This window comes from Ranitomeya variabilis, chromosome 4 (assembly GCF_051348905.1).
Source record: "Ranitomeya variabilis isolate aRanVar5 chromosome 4, aRanVar5.hap1, whole genome shotgun sequence".
Lineage (NCBI taxonomy): Eukaryota > Metazoa > Chordata > Amphibia > Anura > Dendrobatidae > Ranitomeya > Ranitomeya variabilis.
In genome coordinates this window covers 338,701,736-338,724,506 of record NC_135235.1, presented here as the reverse complement: position 1 = coordinate 338,724,506, position 22,771 = coordinate 338,701,736, and the positions used below count along the sequence as shown (strand labels likewise).

Below are 22,771 nucleotides of genomic sequence, written 5' to 3'. Positions count from 1 at the left end.
AGGATGGAGCACTCACAAGACACAATGTCACATGGCCGCCAGTAGATGCTGACAGGATGCAGCACTCACAAGACACAATGTCAAGTGGCCACCGGTAGATGCTGACAGGATGCAGCACTCACAAGACACAATGTCACATGGCCGCCAGTAGATGCTGACAGGATGCAGCACTCACAAGACATAATGTCACGTGGCTGCCGGTAGATGCTGACAGGATGCAGCACTCACAAGACATAATGTCACGTGGCTGCCGGTAGATGCTGACAGGATGCAGCACTCACAAGACATAATGTCACGTGGCTGCCGGTAGATGCTGACAGGATGCAGCACTCACAAGACATAATGTCATGTGAACGCCAGTAGATGCTGACCGGATGGAGCACTCACAAGACATAATGTCACGTACCCGATGGTAGATGCTGACAGGATGGAGCAATCACAAGACATAATGTCACGTGGCTGCCGGTAGATGCTGACAGGATGCAGCACCGATCTAGATAAAGGAATGGAAGGTAAACTAATTAAATTTGCAGGTGATGCAAAGCTATGAGGGAGAGCTAACAGTACAGAAGACAGAGAAAGGATTCAGAAAGATCTAGATAATTTGAACAATGGACAGTGACTAGTAGAATAGTATTTTACAGGGAGAAATGCAAGATTCTACATCTGGGCAAGAGAAACAAACATTTCACCAACAGAACTGGAGGAACAGAACTAAGCAACAGCACGTGTGAAAAAGACTTGAGTATACCAATAGATCACAGACTGCACAGAGTCAACAGTGTGATGCAGCAGCAAAAAAAGGCAAACCGTTCTAGGATTTATTAAGAGGATCATGGTCTAGATCAGAGGTGTCAAACTGCATTCTTCGAGGGCCGCAAACAGGTCATGTTTTCAGGATTTCCTTGTATTGCACAGGTGATAATTTATTCACCTGCACAGAATGATTCCAGCACCTTGTGGAATGCTAAGAAAATCCTGAAAACATGACCTGTTTGCGGCCCTCGAGGAATTCAGTGTGACACCCCTGGTCTAGATCATGTGAAGTAATTATCCCCCACTACTCCTCCTTGGTCTGGTCTCATTTGGAATACTGTGTCCAGTTCTGGGCACTACATTTTAAAAAAAGACATTGAAAAACTGGAGCAAGTTTAGAGAACAGCTATCAGAATGGTGAGCGGAATGCAAAGTATGTCCTATGAGGAACAGTTAAAGGATCTGGAAATGTTTAGCTTGCAAAAATCAAGGCTAAGAGGAGACTTAATAGATGTCTACAAATATCTGAGGGGATGTCACAGTGTAGAGGGATTATTAAGAATCATTATTCTTATTTGCACATGAAAACAAGAGAAGTAATGGAATGAAACTGAAAGGGAGAAGATACAGATTAGATATTAGAAAAACTTTTTGACAGTGACAGTGATCAATGAGTGGAACAGGCTGCCATGAGAGGTGGCGAGTTCTCCTTTAATGGAAGCCTTCAAACAGAGGCTGGACACGCTTCTATCTGAGATGGTTTAGTGAATCTTGCATTAGATAGGATAAGTTGGATAGGTGATAACTTGACAATCAGTTGGGTGTCCCACCTTTTTTCTCCGACAGGGATCTTTTAACCCTGTTACAAGATGGCGTGGCAGATTGGAGAACCGATCAAAGCTACGCTCACAAAAGGCGAGCGTAGCACTCTGCAGACCCCAAAGAATGGAGGGCAGGTTGTGTTTTAAGCACTGCCGCACCAATGTGTGCCGATCTGTTCATCAGTCTGGTCCCAGCATTACATTTGAAAAAACTGACCGTCACATCCAAACATAGATCAAGTGTGAACAGGTGCTGAACCTTAGAGTCACCAACTCCTATACAGTCAAGCAAAAAAGGCAGCACACTGCAGCGCTAACACATGAAAAAATGAAACACAGAAATTGAACTGCATTACTGCACTAAAAATATGAAAAATGAGAGCGTTTAGCGCATAAAAAAGGCCAATTTTATGTGTACCTGGTAGCCACTTTATGGCATCTCTCTTATACCAGGTCCTGCGCTATCCTTCCTCGCTGAGAATAAACATCTCCATGTGAATGGGCACCTATGAAAACCTCTCATGAGACTAACATTCTCCTTTTCTGTGGAGGGGTACTGGACCTGCTGCAATTAAGACACTTGTGACTAGGAGACGGAGTGCTCAGTCAGAAGGCTAGACAATACATTTGAAAAAACTGACCGTCACATCCAAACATAGATCAAGTGTGAACAGGTGCTGAACCTTAGAGTCACCAACTCCTATACAGTCAAGCAAAAAAGGCAGCACACTGCAGCGCTAACACATGAAAAAATGAAACCCAGAAATTGAACTGCATTACTGCACTAAAAATATTAAAAATGAGAGCGTTTAGCACATAAAAAAGGCCAATTTTATGTGTACCTGGTAGCCACTTTACGGCTACGCAGGACCTGGTATAAGAGAGATGCCGTAAAGTGGCTACCAGGTACACATAAAATTGGCCTTTTTTATGCGCTAAACGCTCTCATTTTTCATATTTTTAGTGCAGTAATGCAGTTCAATTTCTGTGTTTCAGTTTTTTCAAATGTATTGTCTAGCCTTCTGACTGAGCACTCCGTCTCCTAGTCACAAGTGTCTTAATTGCAGCAGGTCCAGTACCCCTCCAACAGAGAAGGAGAATGTTAGTCTCATGAGAGGTTTTCATAGGTGCCCATTCACATGGAGACGTTTATTCTCAGCGAGGAAGGATAGCGCAGGACCTGGTATAAGAGAGATGCCGTAAAGTGGCTACCAGGTACACATAAAATTGGCCTTTTTTATGCGCTAAACGCTCTCATTTTTCATATTTTTAGTGCAGTAATGCAGTTCAATTTCTGTGTTTCATTTTTTCATGTGTTAGCGCTGCAGTGTGCTGCCTTTTTTGCTTGACTGGTCCCAGCATTAGACCCCCAGCCCAATCAGCAAGTTATCCCCTATCCCCAATCAGACAATAACCTGTGTTAATCAGACACCCACTGAAGTACCAATGTGCATAGGGGCAGAAAAATGAGGAACAAATATATGTTTCTTTCCAGGTTTCGGCTAAGTATCTGACTGTTGACCTGTAATGATGTTACCATGCAACATCTTGTATTCTTTACTATAGTTAATCTTATCAATGACATGGGAAAAATAACCTTTGCCCTTCTCCCGTTAACATTTAACTAGAAAAATAACAGTATCAATTGTTTTACAGAAAGGATATGCCTGATACAAACCTCTAGGGCCCGGTTCACACAGCACAGCTTGGGCTTTAACATTTTCCATTACTTTATTATAGCCAGAAAAGGAATTCTAAAAACAGATATATAAGATGTACTCTCCTATTAGAAGCCACTCCTTGTTTTCTGCTAAAAAGAAAGCGTCAAACTGGACTGTGTGAACAAGGTCAGGAAAGAACAAAACTAAAGATACAATTATCTGTTAGCTCACTAACATTCGGGGAGTGGTTCAAATGGAAGAAAGAACAGCTTCCTTTACTGCGGCATGTCCGGTATTTCTGGTAGTGAGCGGCACAGCAGCCTATGTGGCCGATATACGTCGGACGAGCCTAGAATGTCTGAAGTCTACTTTGCAGTATGCACGGTGCAGGTTTGCTTTTCTCTCAGAGGTGACATGACAGATTCTGGAGGAACATGTAAAAGTTTTTCTTAATTTCATCTGTGTCTGAAGACTGATGACGCCATAAAACCTGCAGGTAATATTCATCAGAACGGCCAACAATGACAGTGTGTCCAGAGGACAGAGATCCAGCACTGCGGGATTCCTCCTGCACATACAACCATTAACTCAGCAACACTGGAGCAGTCTCAGCAGGTCCTCCGCCACCACACATGTACAGAGATACAGGGACCACACCATCTACTCAGCGACACCAGAGCAGTCTCAGCAGGTCCTCCGCACACATGTACAGAGATACAGGGACCACACCATCTACTCAGCGACACCAAAGCAGTCTCAGCAGGTCCTCCGCCGCCGCACCTCGGCACACATCTACAGGGATACAGGGACCACACCATCTACTCAGCGACAGCGGAGCAGTCTCAGCAGGTCCTCCGCCGCCGCACCTCGGCACACATGTACAGAGATACAGGGACCACACCATCTACTCAGCGACACCAGAGCAGTCTCAGAAGGTCCTCCACCGCCGCACCTCGGCACACATGTACAGAGATACAGGGACCACACCATCTACTCAGCGACACCAGAGCAGTCTCAGCAGGTCCTCCGCACCTCGGCACACATGTACAGAGATACATGGACCACACCATCTACTCAGCGACACTGGAGCCGTCTCAGCAGATCCTCTGCCGCCACACATGTACAGAGATACAGGGACCACATAATCTACTCAGCAACACCGGAGCAGTCTCAGCAGGTCCTCCGCTGACGCACCTCGGCACACATGTACAGAGATACAGGGACCACACCATCTACTCAGCGACACCGGAGCAGGCTCAGTAGGTCCTCCGCCACCACACCTCGGCACACATGTACAGGGATACAGGGACCACACCATCTACTCAGCAACACTGGAGCAGTCTCAGCAGGTCCTTCGTCGCCGCACCTGGGCACACATGTACAGAGATACATGTGTGCCCAGGTGCACACATGTATCTCTGTACATGTGTGCCCAGGTGCCGCGCACATGGGCACACATGTACAGAGATACAGGGACCACACCATCTACTCAGCGACACCGGAGCAGTCTCACCGCAACTCGGCACACATGTACAGAGATACAGGGACCACACCATCTACTCAGCGACACCAAAGCAGTCTCAGCTGGTCCTCCGCCACCGCACCTCGGCCCACATGTACAGGGATACAGGGACCACACCATCTACTCAGCGACACCGGAGCAGGCTCCGCAGGTCCTCCGCCGCCGCACCTCGGCACACATATACAGAGGTACAGGGACCACACCATCTACTCAGCGACACCAAAGCAGTCTCAGCAGGTCCTCCGCTGCTGCATCTCGGCATACATGTACAGAGGTACAGGGACCACACCATCTACTCAGCGACACTGGAGCCGTCTCAGCAGATCCTCTGCCGCCACACATGTACAGAGATACAGGGACCACACCATCTACTCAGCGACACCGGAGCAGTCTCAGCAGGTCCTCCGCCGCTGCACCTCGGCACACATGTACAGAGATACAGGGACCACACCATCTACCCAGCGACACCAGAGCAGTCTCAGCAGGTCCTCCGCACCTCGGCACACATGTACAGAGATACAGGGACCACACCATCTACTCAGCGACACTGGAGCCGTCTCAGCAGATCCTCTGCCGCCACACATGTACAGAGATACAGGGACCACATCATCTACTCAGCGACACCGAAGCAGTCTCAGAAGGTCCTCCGCCGCCACACCTCGGCACACATGTACAGAGATACAGGGACCACACAATCTACTCAGCGACAGCAGAGCAGTCTCAGCAGGTCCTCCGCTGCCGCACCTCGGCACACATGTACAGAGATACAGGGACCACACCATCTACTTAGCGACACCAAAGCAGTCTCAGCAGGTCCTCCGCCGCCGCACCTCGGCACACATGTACAGGGATACAGGGACCACACCATCTACTCAGCAACAGCGGAGCAGTCTCTGCAGGTCCTCCGCCGCCGCACCTCGGCACACATGTACAGAGATACAGGGACCACACCATCTACTCAGCGACACTGGAGCAGGTTCAGCATTTCCTCCGCCGCCGCACCTGGGCACACATGTACAGAGATACAGGGACCACACCATCTACTCAGCGACACCGGAGCAGTCTCAGCAGGTCCTACGCACCTCGGCACACATGTACAGAGATACAGGGACCACACCATCTACTCAGCGACACTGGAGCTGTCTCAGCAGGTCCTCTGCCGCCACACATGTACAGAGATACAGGGACCACACCATCTACTCAGCAACACCGGAGCAGTCTCAGCAGGTCCTACACTGACGCACCTCGGCACACATGTACAGAGATACAGGGACCACACCATCTACTCAGCGACACCAAAGCAGTCTCAGCAGGTCCTCCGCCGCCGCACCTCGGCACACATGTACAGAGACCACACAATCTACTCAGCGACACCAAAGCAGTCTCAGCAGGTCCTCCGCCGCCGCACCTCGGCACACATGTACAGAGATACAGGGACCACACCATCTACTCAGCGACACCAGAGCAGTCTCAGCAGGTCCTCCGCACCTCGGCACACATGTACAGAGATACAGGGACCACACCATCTACTCAGCGACACCAGAGCAGTCTCAGCAGGTCCTCCGCACCTCGGCACACATGTACAGAGATACAGGGACCACACCATCTACTCAGCGACACTGGAGCCGTCTCAGCAGATCCCCTGCCGCCACACATGTACAGAGATACAGGGACCACACCATCTACTCAGCGACACCGGAGCAGTCTCACCGCACCTCGGCACACATGTACAAAGATACAGGGACCACACCATCTACTCAGCGACACCAAAGCAGTCTCAGCAGGTCCTCCGCCACCGCACCTCGGCACACATGTACAGAGATGCAGGGACCACACCATCTACTCAGCGACACCGGAGCAGTCTCAGCAGGTTCTCCGCCGCCGCACCTCGGCACACATGTACAGAGATACAGGGACCACACCATCTGCTTAGCGACACCGGAGCAGTCTCACCAGGTCCTACGCTGCCGTACCTCGGCACACATGTACAGGCGGTGCATGTGCAATCGCCAAGATGTGTCTACCCTATCAAGGAGCGCTAACTAACAAGCACTCACAGCAGATATATACATCAGGGAGCACAAAAAGGAACCAATCAGCAGAAAATGAGACTAGGCCGTCACCGCCTGTGGCCAACTCTTCTCAACGCTGGTGAAGGTAATGGTCAGGTTTCTACCTATGTACACATGGAGCTTATCACTATAATTGTAAAGCAGAGGGATCAGTAGCAGGCACAGCAGAGGAAAGCACGTTATTAGGTATTTCGCTGCAGCAGAGCTAAAGATGTGAAGACCCCCTGAAGTAGGAGATCAGAGTTCATCATTATCAGTACCTCGCTGCAGGAGAACTGACGGTGTGACTTCACCATAGCTTGATAGCCACGGGGACCGCGCTGCGGGTGAGACCGGTCAGACAGGCGGGTGCCGACGGCTTCTCCTCGCCCGCTGCCCTGGGCTGACAGATCTCTCCCTATAAACACACTATTAATATATGCATCTCTCTGCAGCACAGCAGCGTTACAGAGATAAACTATATGATGCAGCCAGTGTCTGATACATGCTGCCCGTGGATCGGTCAGGTTCACACTAAATGGGCCATTGACTCAATAGAAGACATAAAAAGTACGTTTCAGCAGTTATTTAAATCTTAAAAATATAACAAAAAATATGACAGTTGATACAACGCTCAATGACTGCACAGGCTGAGCAGCCTTGTATGTAGCAGTCTTACAGACATGCCGCCGGGTCATCGATCTCAGCACTAGTGTTTCCTGAACTGGCCAGATGATCCAATAACAGGGCTAGTGTTTCCTGTATTACACATGGTGTGGAAAGCCAGGACTACAGCCCCCCCTACCTGCTGATCTACAAACAGCAGTAGGCAGCACTTCAGGAGGCGTCTTATTCACCCATATCAGACCAGCAATATTTTCGCTCTGATTCACAGTCTCTGGCCGCAAGGTCGTAAATATACCGGCAGCTTCCATCACCAAGTAATCCAAAATCACAGCGCTCCTGTGCCTGACTGTACAGAAATACAGCTCCCATTGTAACAGTGGTCGGATGTAACCAGTCAACGAGTGCCCCATTCAGTATGTAAATGTATGCCACAATCCGGTATCAGTGCCTAGCAATGCCTCCTCAGACGTGCCCGCTCCTTGCACATGTTGGGTGCGGTACACGCTGCAGCTAGAGGGACACTAAATTCCGTCCATTGCTGGCTCCAAGTGTGGGGACATGGCGGCAGGGGCTGTCCACGAGTCCCCAGCGATCAGACCCTGCTGTAGGGTGCCCCATGGTCCCTGCTGTCCTTCTCGCTTGGCCTAGTTCTGTACACCCGTCCCGGCTGTATTCAGGACACTAAGGCTATGTGCACACGTAGCGAAAGGGGTGCAGAATTTTCTGCACAAAATCCGCATCCCCTGGCAGAATCTGCAGCTGCGGATTTGCCGCGGTTTTTATGCGGATTTAGTGCGGTTTTTGTGCGGAATTGATGCGGATTTTCTGCAGTTTTTCCCACTGGGGATTTCTATAATGGAGTGGTGCAGAAACGCTGCAGATCCGCACAAAAGAAGTGACATGCACTTTTGAATCCGCAGCAATTCCGCACTGATTTTTCCGCACCATCTGCACAGCTTTTTTTTTACATTGATTTACATTGTACTGTAAATCACAGTGCGGATCTGCAGCGTTTCTGCGCGGAAAAATCCGCTGCGGATCCGCACTAAATCCGCATCATGTGCACACAGCCTTAGGCCATCTTCCCTTATTGAACCAATACCGCATTTTTTCCAATGTGGTTTTTTTACACATGAAAAATTCTGCGGTTTAACTGTCCTATGTAGATGTGGTTACATGACAACTCCTGACACTGTGGGGAGCCTGTGTAATTCCAGAACCAATGTTTTCCTGCACGGAAAATGCACTTAAAAAAATCACTGCTTCAAATCTCCACCAAAAATGCAGCAAATAAAGAGGAAAACGCAGCAAAAATTAAAAATGCATGAATCAGAGAAGATGGTTATCACGTATTATGGTGTGAACAACTGTAGAAAACATACATACGATGTGTATGGGCATTTTATGTCAGGGGTATGATCCCACTCAGTACACTACGGAGTCATTACGGATTTAATGCCCCTTGTGTGCTTACCACCCTCTATGTTATTGATTGCAGATGTAATGCCCTCTGTGTACTTACCACCCTCTGTTATTGATTAGGGATGTAATGCCCCCTGTGTACTTACCACCCTCTATGTTATTGATTGCGGATGTAATGCCCTCTGTGTACTTACCACCCTCTATGTTATTGATTGCAGATGTAATGCCCTCTGTGTACTTACCACCCTCTGTTATTGATTAGGGATGTAATGCCCCCTGTGTACTTACCACCCTCTATGTTATTGATTGCGGATGTAATGCCCTCTGTGTACTTACCACCCTCTATGTTATTGATTGCGGATGTAATGCCCTCTGTGTACTTACCACCCTCTATGTTATTGATTGCGGATGCAATGCTCCCTGTGTACTTACCACTTACCGTATTTTTCCGACTAGAAGACGCATTTTTTCCCCAAAAAAATTGTGAGGAAAATGGGGGGTGCGTCTTATAGTTGGAATGCAGGCTTACCGGCATTGTGGCAGCGACAGAGGTGCGGGGATGATGTGGCGCGGTGAGCGATATGGTGTGAGCAGAGTCCCTTTCACATTTGCAGTGACGCCGCGGCCCGGTATTGAAGGAGAGCAGCAGAGCTGGGTGAGTTACGGCTTTTCCGGTGGCGGCGGCCATCTTCCTGAGGCCGCGCATGCGCAGATTGAGTTTTCTGCTTCCTGGGGCTTCAGGAAAATGGCCGCGGAAGGCCGCGCGTGCGCAGATTGAGATCGCGGCGGCCATTTTCCTGAAGCCGAGTTCGCAGATTGAGATCTCGGCTTCTGGAAAATGGCCACCGCGATCTCCATCTGCGCACGCGCGGCCATTTTCCTGAAGCCCTGGGAAGCAGAGTACTGAATCTGCGCACGCGCGGCCTCAGGAAGATGGCCACCGCCACCGGGAAAACCGTGACTCACCCAGCTCTGCTGCTCTCCTTCAATACCGGGCCGCGGCGTCACCTCAAATGTGGAAGGGACCCTGGCCGCCACCACCTGAGGAAGTGACCGCACATCTGCCGCCGCCACAGCACTGCCACAACCTCCCCATGGACACCAGGCCATGGCGTCGCCCACCTAAGCAGGTGCGCCCACCGCACCTCAGCATCACCTCACCTCTGCCACCACCATGCTTCCTGTGACCCTGCTCTGCCACTGCCTGCCCTCAGGTAAGAGATCTTAAATTCGGACAATAAGATGGACCCCCATCTTATAAAAAAATCTTTTTTTCTGCAATTTTCACCCCAAATTTGGGGTGCGTCTTATGGTACGGTGCGTCTTATAGTCCGAAAAATATGGTACTATGCTACTGATAAAGACTCCAAAGTGGAGACAAAGATTGTGGTTATTGCACTGCCTATTATACTGTGAATATCACAAGACGGGATCAATGCTAGACCTCTACAAATAACACCAAGATTTCATTAATCAATTTAAAAGAACACAATACTAAAATAATAAAAATATTATACATACATATATTATCAAAGACACAAAAGGCCAAATATCAGAAAAATCCAGAGAAGGGGGAGACTCGGCCTCCTGCATAGAGAGGGAGTAATACAAAACTATTATACAGATAAAGGAATAAAACGGATCACAAGGCAGAAATGCACTGGAGCACGGGTGACCAATCTAAGAGGCTAGTCTGGGGTGGCTCCTCCCCACCCTGCTGCCCCTGAGTGACCGGTCTAAGAGACTAGTCTGGGGCGGCTCCTCCCCGCCCTGCTCCCCGAGTGACCGGTCTAAGAGGCTAGTCTGGGGCGGCTCCTCCCCACCCTGCTGCCCCTGAGTGACCGGTCTAAGAGGCTAGTCTGGGGCGGCTCCTCCCCGACCTGCTGCCCCTGAGTGACCATTCTAAGAGGCTAGTCTGGGGCGGCTCCTCCCCGCCCTGCTCCCCCTGAGTGACCGGTCTAAGAGGCTAGACAGGGGCGGCTCCTCCCCACCCTGCTGCCCCTGAGTGACCGGTCTAAGAGGCTAGCCTGGGGCGGCTCCTCCCCACCCTGCTGCCCGAGTGACCAATCCAAGAGGCTAGTCTGGGACGGCTCCTCCCTACCCTGCTGCCCCTGATTGACCGGTCTCTCCCTACATGTGTGTGTATGGCCACCTGGATATGGCAGATGACACTCAATGAGGGTGGGAAAATGTCTCTGGGGTCCGGCCATTTAGATAAGTCACATGAGACGCAAGGTCCTTACCCGTCTATTAAATGCCTGACATGACGGCGCGGACAGTGACCCACGCTGCCCGTGGTATAGACAGTGCGCCTCTGTAGAAAGTGCAGGCAGCCACCATCCCTGCTCTACACCACTGAGGACGTAGCACGCAGAAATAATAGAGGCCTCTTCATCTTGATTGCTGTCTTTGACACCAGATGACATTTATTATTTATTATCGATATTGCTGTGTGAGGGCTTATTATTGGCAGAACACCTTGTAGTTTTTGATTGACTCAATGGGAAAAAAATGTTAACATTGTGCAGTACAAATGACCTGGAAACACGGTTATCAATAATAAGATTTTGGTGTTACCAAATTAAAAGTTAATTTTTTTATAGTTTAGTGGTTAAAAAAAAACTGAACTGTTTAAACTAAAGTTTCTTGTTGCCATTTCTCAGACCAGTAATGTTTTTCACTTTTTTAGAGCTATTTATTGCACTTATTTAGAAAGTGTGGAAAACAAAAAACAGCAATTCTTGAGCTTTGATTTTTTGTCTTTATGCCATTTAACGTATGATTAAAATCATTTTAGATTGTAATAGACTGTTTTTCTCTGTATTTGTGAGCTGAGAAAAGTGGGGGAATGTAAACTTATTTTCAACATCTTTTACTTTTGTTCACTTTGAGACCTGTGATTGATCGCTTATACTATATACTGCAATACAGGCGGACTACAGTATATAGTTCAATTACCGGTCTCATCTGAAGGCCAGCAAGTGATTGCCAGCAGTGCTGCTTTTTATCCACTTAGGTGTTGCAGTCAATCCCTGAGGGGCTCCAACAGATGAGGAAGAGCCTATGCGGGGGGCTGTGAACGGACCAAAAAGACCACTGCCACTGGTGCACTCCCATTTCTATCATTTACCAGATCTACTAAACAAGTGAAATATAATAGAAAAAAACTTTTTTTTAAAAAAAAAAAATAGTTAAAAATAGCCGGATTACTTACCGGTAATGCTCTTTTAATGAGTCCATGACAGCACCCACTGGAGAGATAGGGATCCGCCCCAAGGAACAGGAAACCTACAGAGAAATAAAAGGGGCGGTCCCCCTCTCCTCCTCAGTTTAATTTTCAGAGTACCCGGAGGACCGCCAGTATTAGTCAAATATTTACAATATATTTTAAACTTACATACTCTATAGAAGTAATTCAACTGAATTTTTAATTTATTAGGGAGGGATGTGACTGGGTGCTGTCATGGACTCATTAAAAGAGCATTACCGGTAAGTTATCCGGCTATTTAACCTTCGCCATGACAGCACCCACTGGAGAGATTTCCAGAGACCAACACCTAGGGGGGGACCACCGTGCTGAGGATAGTCCTGCCAAAGTGTAGGTCAGAAGTTGATGAAAGACCAAGCCTGTAGTGATTATAGAAAGTAGAAGGAGCCAACCAAGTTGCCGCCTTACATATGTCCTCAATTGGAACGTTTCCCCTTTCGGCCCAGGAAGAAGCCATGGCTCTGGTGGAGTGTGCTTTAATGCCCTCCGAAGGTTCTTTATTTTTCACGGAGTAGGCCAGTCGGATCGTGTCTCTAATCCAACGGGATAATGTGGCTCTTGTAGCTCCATATCCCTTCTTTTTGCCCAGGAAGGATATGAACAGAGCCCTACTCTGCCTCCAACTACTAGTTCTTTCAATATATTGTAAAACTATTCTCCTGACATCAAGAGTGTGAAATTTTTGTTCTCCAGGAGTGGAGGGGTCTTTAAAAAAAGTGAGAAGATGTATCTCTTGTGATCTATGGAATTTCCCTGCAACTTTAGGGAGATATAAGGGATCTGGTTTTAAAATTAATCTGTCCTGAAATGTTAGAAGGAAAGGTGGATCTATGGATAAGGCCTGAATGTCGCTGACTCTTCTAGCCGATGTTAACACTACTAAGAAGGCTGTTTTTAGCGACAAGTGTTTTAGAGATACCGTATCTATAGGCTCAAATGGAGGTTCTGTTAAAGAGTCTAGGACTAGGTTTAGATCCCAAGGAGCTACTCTAGGTATGTGGACAGGAGTAACCCGTTCACAGGCCGTGATGAAGCGGGACACCCATTTATTACCAGCAATATTATGGCCATAGAGGGCACCCAGAGCGGACACCTGGAATTTTAGTGTATTAACCGACAGACCTAACTCTTTCCCTTTCTGTAGAAATTCTAGGATAGATTTTATTGGGACTTCTGAGGGGTTTGAACCTGTATGGAACTGAAGAAACTTCTTCCATATTTTAGTATAAATCTTTGTAGTAGATGGTTTCCTGCTAAGCAGGAGTGTATCAATTAGACCTTTTGAAAACCCTCTGGAATTTAATATCTGCCTTTCAAATTCCAGGCGGTCAAGTGGAGGCTGTCCACTTGGGGGTGGAAGAAAGGTCCCTGAGAGAGTAGATCTGGGATTGAGGGAAGGACCCATGGATCTGTCACCGACATTGATTGTAGGCACGAGAACCATGGTCTCTTAGGCCAGAATGGTGCTATCAATATTATCCTGGCCTGTTCTTCCCTTATTTTCCGTATTATTTGTGGAAGCAGAATTATCAGAGGGAAGGCATATGCCAGCTTGAATTGCCAGGGTATTTGAAGAGCATCTAGAATGTCCGGGTGGTCTGCACGGGACCGAGATGCAAATTTCTGCACTTGTCTGTTCTGTTTCATAGCAAACAGGTCTATCTGGGGCCTGCCCCATAATAATTTTATTTTGTGAAAAATGTGAGGATTTAGACACCATTCTCCTTGATGTAGAGTGTGTTGACTTAGAAAGTCTGCCTGTTGATTGCTCTCTCCTTTGATGTGGTCCGCGGAGAGGGACAACAGATGCTTTTCGGCCAGGATCAAGGTATTCTTTGCGGAAGACATTAGAGCATCTGATCGAGTACCGCCTTATTTGTTTAAAATAAGCCACCGTCGTAGTGTTGTCTGAACAGACTCTGACGTGATTTCCTCGAAGCTGTGGGAGAAATTGACACAGTGCATAGTTTACTGCATTCAACTCTTTTAAATTAGATGAATATAAGATCTCTTCCTCATTCCTTGGCAGAAATCATCTCCCATATGTGCGCCCCACCCATGGGGACTAGCATCAGTAGTCACAGTGTGGGATGGCGTTATCACCCAAGGGACACCCCCCGTTAAATTCTTATTATCTAGCCACCACACCAAGGAAGCTAGGACCTCCTGTGATAACGTTATTTTTGATTTGAGGTGCCCTAGGAATTTTCCCTGTTCCCGAAGAATTTGGTGTTGCAATGTTCAGGTATGGAGTTGTGCCCACTGGACGGCTGGAGTACAGGAAGAAAGGGATCCTAATAAAGGTACCGTCACACTCAGCAACTTTGCAAAGAGAACAACAACAATCCGTGACGTTGCAGCATCCAGGATAGCGATCTCGTTGTGTTTGACACACAGCAGCGATCTGGATCCCGCTGTGCCATCGCTGGTCGGAGCTAGAAGTCCAGAACTTTATTTCGTCGCCAGGTCGGCGTGTATCGTCATGTTTGACATCAAAAGCAACTACGCCAGCAACGAGCATAGGGGGCGTCGCAGCGTCTCCTTCTAGCCAGTCGGTACACTCCGGCTGTTTGACATGGAGCTAACAACCAGCGAGAACGAGAAGTGAGTCGCCGTTACGTCACTGGATCGCTCCTGCATCGTTCTGGAGTTGCTGTGTTTGACGTCTCTACAGCGACCTAAACAGCGACGCTCCAGCGATCTAGTTTAAGTCGGCTCATTGTCTATATCGCCGCAGCGTCGCTGAGTGTGACAGTACCTTTAGGACATTCCTTCCCTCAGGGACATTCGGGGTTTGTGAATGGCAGCCGCTACTTTCCCCTCTATTAGAGATATTTTTTCCTGAGGGAGTAGACATTTTTGTTTTGTGGAATCTAGATGGAACCCTAGAAATATCTGGAGAGAAAGTGGGATAAGTCTGGATTTTTCGGAGTTGATGATCCAGCCTAGGTTTTGTAAAGATGAGACAGTGTGAGCTAAACGTTCAGCACACTGAAGGGACGAATTTCCTACAACTAAAAAATCATCCAAATAGGGGATGATTAAAGTGTCCTTTTGGCGAAGGTAGGCCATCACCTCTAACATTACTTTGGTGAAGATTCTTGGTGCTGTGGAAAGACCAAAGGGCATGGCCGTGTACTGGAAATGATGAATCTCCCAATCGAGTTTTACTGCGACTCTGAAGTATTTTTGATATCTGTTATGGATAAGGAGATAGTAGTAGGCATCTTTCAAATCAATGCCGCCCATTTTACAATTTGGATAAAGGAGCTTAATGGTAGATCTAATAGATTCCATTTTAAACGTATAATTTTTAATAAACGTATTGAGTTTTTTAAGGTTTATAATTGTTCGGAATGAACCATAGAGTTTAGGGATTCAAAATAATGGAGAGTAGAACCCACTACCCTCCTGTCCCTTTGGTACTTTAACTAAGACATTTTTATTTATGAGACTTTGGATCTCTAGCTCAAGGGCCCTTTGTTGTATTGGTGAGCTAAGGGCTGTTAAAACAAAAAAATCATGGGGAATTTGGAGGAATTCTATTTGAATTCCTTCTTTAATAATATTTAGAACCCAGGAATTTGACGTAATCTTTTGCCATTGGGGAAAGAAAAATTTTAACCTACCCCCTACTGGGGTGACTGGTGTCTTAATATTTATTGTCTCTACGGAAGGGGGGGCCTTTAAACATAGTACCACTCTGTTTTCCCTCTCTTGTGGCCCACCGCGACGGTCTTTCATTTTGCCTTCTCTTTCCGAACGGTCTCCTCCTAAAAGTCTTCCTATAGAAAGGAATTGAGGGATCAGGGAAGGCTTTTTTCCTTTCTTTTGCTTTTTTGAGGATCTCATTCAAAGCTTTTCCAAATAGAAACTCACCCTCACATGGAATAGCACAGATCTTGGCCTTTGATTGTGTATCCCCCTTCCAACTCTTCATCCACAACGCACGTCTGGCATTATTAACCAGACCTGCTGATCTTGCCGCGAGGCGTAGAGAGTCAGCTGATGCATCGGCCATGAATGCTGCTGCTCCTCTAATTAATGGTATCGCATCCCGCAATTTTAATCTAGAGACTCCCTGTTCGATCTGTTGATCTAACTGATCAATCCAGACAAGCATGGATCTAGCAGTGCACGTACTGGCAATTGTTGGTTTGAATATGCCTGTGGAAGCTTCTCATGATGTTTTTAATGACGATTCCGCTTTCTGATCCAGAGGCCTGCATCTTCAACCGGTAGAGCTGATTGTTTTGAAGTGGAGGCGACCGCTGCGTCCACTTTAGGAATCTTAGTCCATGATATTAGCTCATCGTCACTAAAGGGGTACTTCCTTTTGGAGGCTGACGGGAGAAAACCTCTCTGGTCTTGTTTTTCCCATTCCCTCTTTATCAATGCCTTAACGGCAGGAATTACTGGAAAGGCTCTTCTTTTTCTCTCTGCTAACCCTGCAAACATGATGTCTTGTGCAGTTTGGTCATCTTTTGTATCCTCACAACCTATTGTATTCCTGATGGATTTTACTAGGTTGTCAACCCCATCAAGGGAAAAGCAAGGCCGACCTTCAATGTCAGACGGTACTGAAGAAGAGGATGATGTATGCGAGGAGTCTGAGTGGATGACGCCTTCATCATCGGACTCAGAGCTGGATACTACTTTTTCTTTACTGGATTTCTTAGGGGGTGCGCTGGCTTGTGTAATGGCCTGTAACTCTTCCCTGATTATGGCCCATATATCCATAACAGACATAGATGGACTCTGCATGGTTTCAGTAACACACTGGTTGCAGAGTTTTTTAGGGTAGGAATCTGGGAGAGGTTCATCACACAATGCACTGTTTGTGCTTGGATTTTTGTTTCTTTTTGGCCTGGGTGAAGAAGATATTGTGGAAAAGAGTGTCAGCTTTATAGGCAGAGGGTTTTAACACTCACCCAGTGAAGCTGTACGGTACCGGATCAGGTGGCCGAAGCGCCTTCCTGGATCTTGAATCCGTGGCATCGCTCCTGCGGCTGGCATCCGAGGACCTCCTGCTGGCTGGGTCACCTGCTCGGTCCACCGTCTTGCCTGGGGATGACATGTTGCATCGCCTGTGCGCTTGCAACCATCCCCCTTTTATAGGCCGACATCTGGATTTTTTATTTTTTTTTCTCTCTCAGCGGTGTACTGTGCATGCGCGAAACCGCGCTTTCCCTCACCGCTGTATGAGTGACCCGGAAGTGCTACCAAACACTTCCGGGCGAGTATGGGGATTCTTACACCGCTCTGCGCATGCGCGGCCGCGATCTTACCTCGGCCCGCGCAATGGAGCGGTGTACCGGCTGCTGCTGCTGCGGTGCCACAGATCCCGGACCTTTATATGCCGGTCCGCGTCCGGAGCCTCCTTCCAGGCCGGACACCTGCAGCGTTGCTCCGTGAGATCGGGCGGCCTCTTCCGGACCCAGCCATCCCACATGCCGGACAGACGAGGGTGGAGCCGTCTAACGGAGTCTCCCCCGACGGTGCTTCTGGACCGCATCCCCTGCCGTTCCCGCAGAGACCGCACAGGCGGATGCTCTTGGCCCAGGTATGGTTCCTGTATTTGGAGAATCCAGAGATCCTGTCCCCTGGGAACAGGAAACCTAAACTGAGGAGGAGAGGGGGACTGCCCCTTTTATTTCTCTGTAGGTTTCCTGTTCCTTGGGGCAGATCCCCATCTCTCCAGTGGGTGCTGTCATGGCGAAGGGTAAAACAGAACCTTGTGGAAACCTATTCTTCATCAAAAAGTCACTAAAAATGAGAATCTTTGGTGCGTCTATAAAAGTCTGATGTGTATTATAACATTAGATAAGGAACTAAGACCCCAGAATGGTTGGTTTTCCTCTAAACATAAAATGTAATATCATCAAAGTACACGGCGCGCGCAGAGCACGACACGGCGCGCGCAGAGCACGACACGGCGCGCGCAGAGCACGACACGGCGCGCGCAGAGCACGACACGGCGCGCGCAGAGCACGACACGGCGCGCGCAGAGCACGACACGGCGCGCGCAGAGCACGACACGGCGCGCGCAGAGCACGACACGGCGCGCGCAGAGCACGACACGGCGCGCGCAGAGCACGACACGGCGCGCGCAGAGCACGACACGGCGCGCGCAGAGCACGACACGGCGCGCGCAGAGCACTTCACAGGGCGCGCAGAGCACTACACAGGGCGCGCAGAGCACTACACAGGGCGCGCAGAGCACTACACAGGGCGCGCAGAGCACTACACAGGGCGCGCAGAGCACTACACAGGGCGCGCAGAGCACTACACAGGGCGCGCAGAGCACTACACAGGGCGCGCAGAGCACTACACAGGGTGCGCAGAGCACTGCACAGCGCGCGGAGCACTGCACAGCACGCGCAGAGCACTACACAGCGCACGCAGAGCACTACACAGCGCACGCAGAGCACTACACAGCGCACGCAGAGCACTACACAGCCCAAAAAGCCTCACAGTCAAGTGACTGAAATAGAAAAAAGTTGTCAGATTTCAGGAAATGGCAACACAAACCTATTTATTTTTTCACAATAGTAATTTTTTTTGTTAACTCCTTAGTGACCGGGCCAAATATTTTGTGCACACGTAAGAAAAGAGGTGCAGAATTTTCTGCATATAATCCGCAGCTGCGGATTTGCCTCGGTTTTTATGCGGATTTAGTGCGGTTTTTGTGCGGATTTGATGCAGATTTTCTGCAGTTTTTCCCAATGCGGATTTCTATAATGGAGGGGTGCAGAAACGCTGCAGATCCGCACAAAAGAAGTGACATGCACTTCTTTGAAAACCGCAGCGTTTCTGCACTGATTTTTCCGCACCATGTGCACAGCTTTTTTTTTTTTTACATTGATTTACATTGTACTGTACATCACAGTGCAGATCTGCAGCGTTTCTGCGTGGAAAAAAAACGCTACGAATCCGCATCGTGTGCACACAGCCTGACATCTGACCAGTGTCCCTTTATGAGGTAATAACTCTGGAACACTTCAACAAATCCCAGTGTTTCTGAGACTGTTTTTTGTGGCACATTATAAATTATGATAATGGTAAATTTAGGCTGATATGTTTTGTGTTTATTTACAAAAAAAAATCAGAAATTTGAGAAAAATGTTAAAAAATGTGCTATTTTCAAACTCAATAATTATCCCTTTAAGGCCATGTGCACACGTAGGTTCTCCCGCAGCGGATTTGATAAATCTGCAGAGCAAAACCGCTGCGGTTATCCCTGCAGATTTATCGCGGTTTGTTCCGCGGTTTCCGCTGTGGGGATTACTCCTATACTATTGATGCTGCATATGCAGCAATATGCAGCATCAATAGTAATGTTAAAAATAATAAAAAATGGTTTATACTCACCCTCTAACGTCCGGATCTCCTCGGCGCTGCACGCGGCGGTCCGGTTCCAAAGATGCTGTGCGAGAAGGACCTTCGTGACGTCACGGTCATGTGACCACGACGTCACCGCAGGTCCTGCTCGCACAGCAACCCTGCAACCGGACGGCCGCGTGCAGCGCTGAGAGGTGAGTATATCATTATTTTTTATTTTACTTCTTTTTTTTTACCACAAATATGGTTCCCAGGGCCTGGAGGAGAGTCTCCTCTCCTCCACCCCGGGTAGCAACCGCACATTATCCGCTTACTTCCCGCAACGTGGGCACAGCAACATGCGGGAACTAAGCCAATCAATGCATTCCTATGGGTGCAGAATCGCTGCGATTCTGCACAAAGAAGTGACATGCTGCGGGTTGTAAACCGCTGCGTTTCTGCATGGTTTTTCCTGCAGCATGTGCACAGCGGTTTGCGGTTTCCCATTGGTTTACATGTTTACTGTAAACGCAATGGAAACTGCTGCGGACCCGCAGCATCAAAATTGCTGCGGTTCCACGGTAAAAACCGCAAAGTGTGAACGTGGCCTAAGGGCTGAGTCAGACGGCCATACAAGTCGTGGAAGGATCACATCTCACTGCACGGACTGGCCCCTCTCCTGACCCGAGCAGCTGTCTATGCAGAGGTCACGCTGAGGTCAGGAGACGTGGCAGACAGTCCGAGGGTTACCACGCGATTCTCACAGGAGAAATAGGGTGTCTGTCTCTGCCCTAATCCAGATCGTCATACCACAGAGAAACATTAATAACATTTCCCTCATGTCGGCTTTACATCAGCACCATTTGTAAAATGTTCTTTTATTGTGTTAGCATTTTAGGAGGCTTAAAAATGTAGCAGCAATTTTTTATTTTTTCAAGGAAATTTACAAAATTAATTTTTTTAGTGACCTATCCACGTTTGAAGGGACTTTGGGGTCCTATATATTGGAAAACCCCCAACAGTGATATCATTTTATAAACGGCACCTCCTCACACATTGAAAACTGCAGTCTGGTAGTTTATTAACCCTTAAGGTGATTTTCAGGAATTAATGCAAATGACATGACAGGATTGAAGAAGTTTATTTTTACCACCTAAAATGCCGCTATAACCGGCAGACTGTAAGGCCGCTATTTGGCTGTGAATTGCCATGGCAAACATCAGGGCCGCACAATCATGATCTCAGGGCACCGATGGGATAAAGAGGGAGAAGTCACACTGTTACCCATTTATAATGATGTAGTCACTGACAGCAGCAGCTAAGGGGTTAAACAGGTATGGACGGTGCCAACACTGACCGCGGCTGATGCAGCAGGTTGCCAGCTATAGTGTCCAGCCGACAGCTGCTGGATGGTCACCTGTATGGGGAGGCTAGTGTCTTTATATCTCAGGTCAGTAACGAGACGTATCGGCGGTCAGGAAGGGGTTACATCTAATGACACCCACCACACATCGCAGAGCCGCCCGTTACCATGGGCTCTCCCGTGTACGGTGATATGAACACAGCCCGTCCCGGTATCCCGAGCCGCACACGTCCGGGCCTCGCGGGGCCAGGAGATAACGGGCACAGATCACCGGGCGGGCACACACAGACGCAGCGGTACCGCGCGCAGCACCTGGCACTGGCGGCCCGGCACTGTCTGCAGGAGCTCCGGGTGACGGCTCCGGGTGACAGCACAGTGCCCGAGGCTGCAGCCATCTCTGCCACCTGACCAGGCCTGGCCTCAACATTCCCGCACAGCGCCCCCGTCTGCCCCAGGGCCACACTGCGGCCGGTTGATGAGGAGGTGCCCACCGTGCAGCATCTGTGCGGGCTCCGGGTAGCACATTACTATCGCATCATCCTGTACAGAACAGTGCGGCGGGATCACGTGATGCGTTACCTGCTCGCTGCGCCGAGTCCTGCCGTCTGGCCAGCGGCTTCCCTGCACTGAAACAGCAGACGGTGAAGCATCGGCGTCCCGTGATCCGGGAGGGTGGACACAGCAGAGCAGGGAGCCAGGCAAAGGATCCCGGCAGCCGCACGTCACAGCGCCCCCTGCTGGCGGCCGTGTGGTAGCACTGCAGGAGCCTGGAGGATGATGAGTGTGCGGCATCAGGCGCAGGGCGGACTGTGCGCGGCTCAGGGGCGCAGTAACATGGGGACTGCCGTGTGGAGGAGCTGCGCGCGTATCAGGCTGCTGAGAGGGGCCTGGCAACGGCAAAGGGCACCTCACCCTTACCACCATGGTGACATAGGCCCACCTGTACTGTGCCATAACTAGAGTCCTATGGGACCAAGTGCACCAACATGCTATGGTAACGTTCACATTTGCGTTGTTGAGCGCAGCGTCGTCGACGGATACCGACGCATGCGTCATGCGCCCCTATCTTTAACATGGGGGGCGCATGGACATGGGTATGCGTTGTCAAGCATTTTGTGATGCATGCGTCATTTGGGCGCAACAGTCAGGCCGCAGCCGACGCTACATTATGCAGTTTTTTGAGCGTCAAATTTCATGTAAACGTCGGACACATGCGTCACAAAACGCTGTGTTGTGCATGCGTTTTGCGTTGCGTCGCCGACGCCGCGCCCAACAACGCAAATGTGAATGTAGCCTAAGATGTACGGTGCCCTGTAATAATTCCCTCCATCCTATAATACTGTCACCCCCATCCTGTAATAATGTCACCCCGTCATGGCCCCATCCTGTAATAATGTCCCCCCCCTCCTGTAATAATGTCCACCCATCCTGTAATATTGTCCCCCTCATTCTGGCCCCATCCAGAAATACTGTCGCCCCATCCAGAAATACTGTCGCCCCATCCTGAAATAATGTCACCAAATCCTGGCCCCATCCTGTAATAGTATCCCCCATCCTGGCCCCATCCTGTAATAGTGTGCCCCATCCTGGCCACATCCTGTAATAATGTCCGCCTCATCCTGTAATAATGTCCCCCCATCATGGCCCCATCCTGTAATAAGGGCCCCCCATCCTGTAATAATGTACCCCCATCCAGGCCCCATCCTGTCATAATGTCCCCATCTTTGTGGTCTTCTCCATCACTTTAAAAATAAACAACTGTTCTCACATGCCTTCACTTCCACAACAAGCAGTGTCCTCTTCCTCCTTCATAGCCTGCACAGTGATGCAGGAGGTGTACCTGGAGCGCCCGCCAGGGCCTAGGGGTACTCAGTAACGGGTCTGGTCATCATTAAAGGGGTGGTCACGGCAGCAGCGACCCAGGCTGTGGCCCTGGGCGTCCAAATTAAAGGGAAGGTCT

At 49.0% G+C, this 22,771-nt stretch overlaps 1 protein-coding gene across 4 annotated transcripts in view; it reads right to left on the bottom strand.

Annotated features, from left to right (window-relative positions):
• LOC143764741 (myosin-10-like) overlaps positions 1–21,547 on the bottom strand; it is a 225,485-nt gene extending 203,938 nt beyond the window's left edge. For all 4 annotated transcript variants that reach the window (XM_077250655.1, XM_077250661.1, XM_077250657.1 and 1 more), the window contains exon 1: positions 21,391–21,547. The gene's annotated coding sequence lies outside the window, so the exon portion shown is untranslated. The remainder of the gene's footprint in view (positions 1–21,390) is intronic.
• Positions 21,548–22,771: the final 1,224 nt, after the last annotated feature.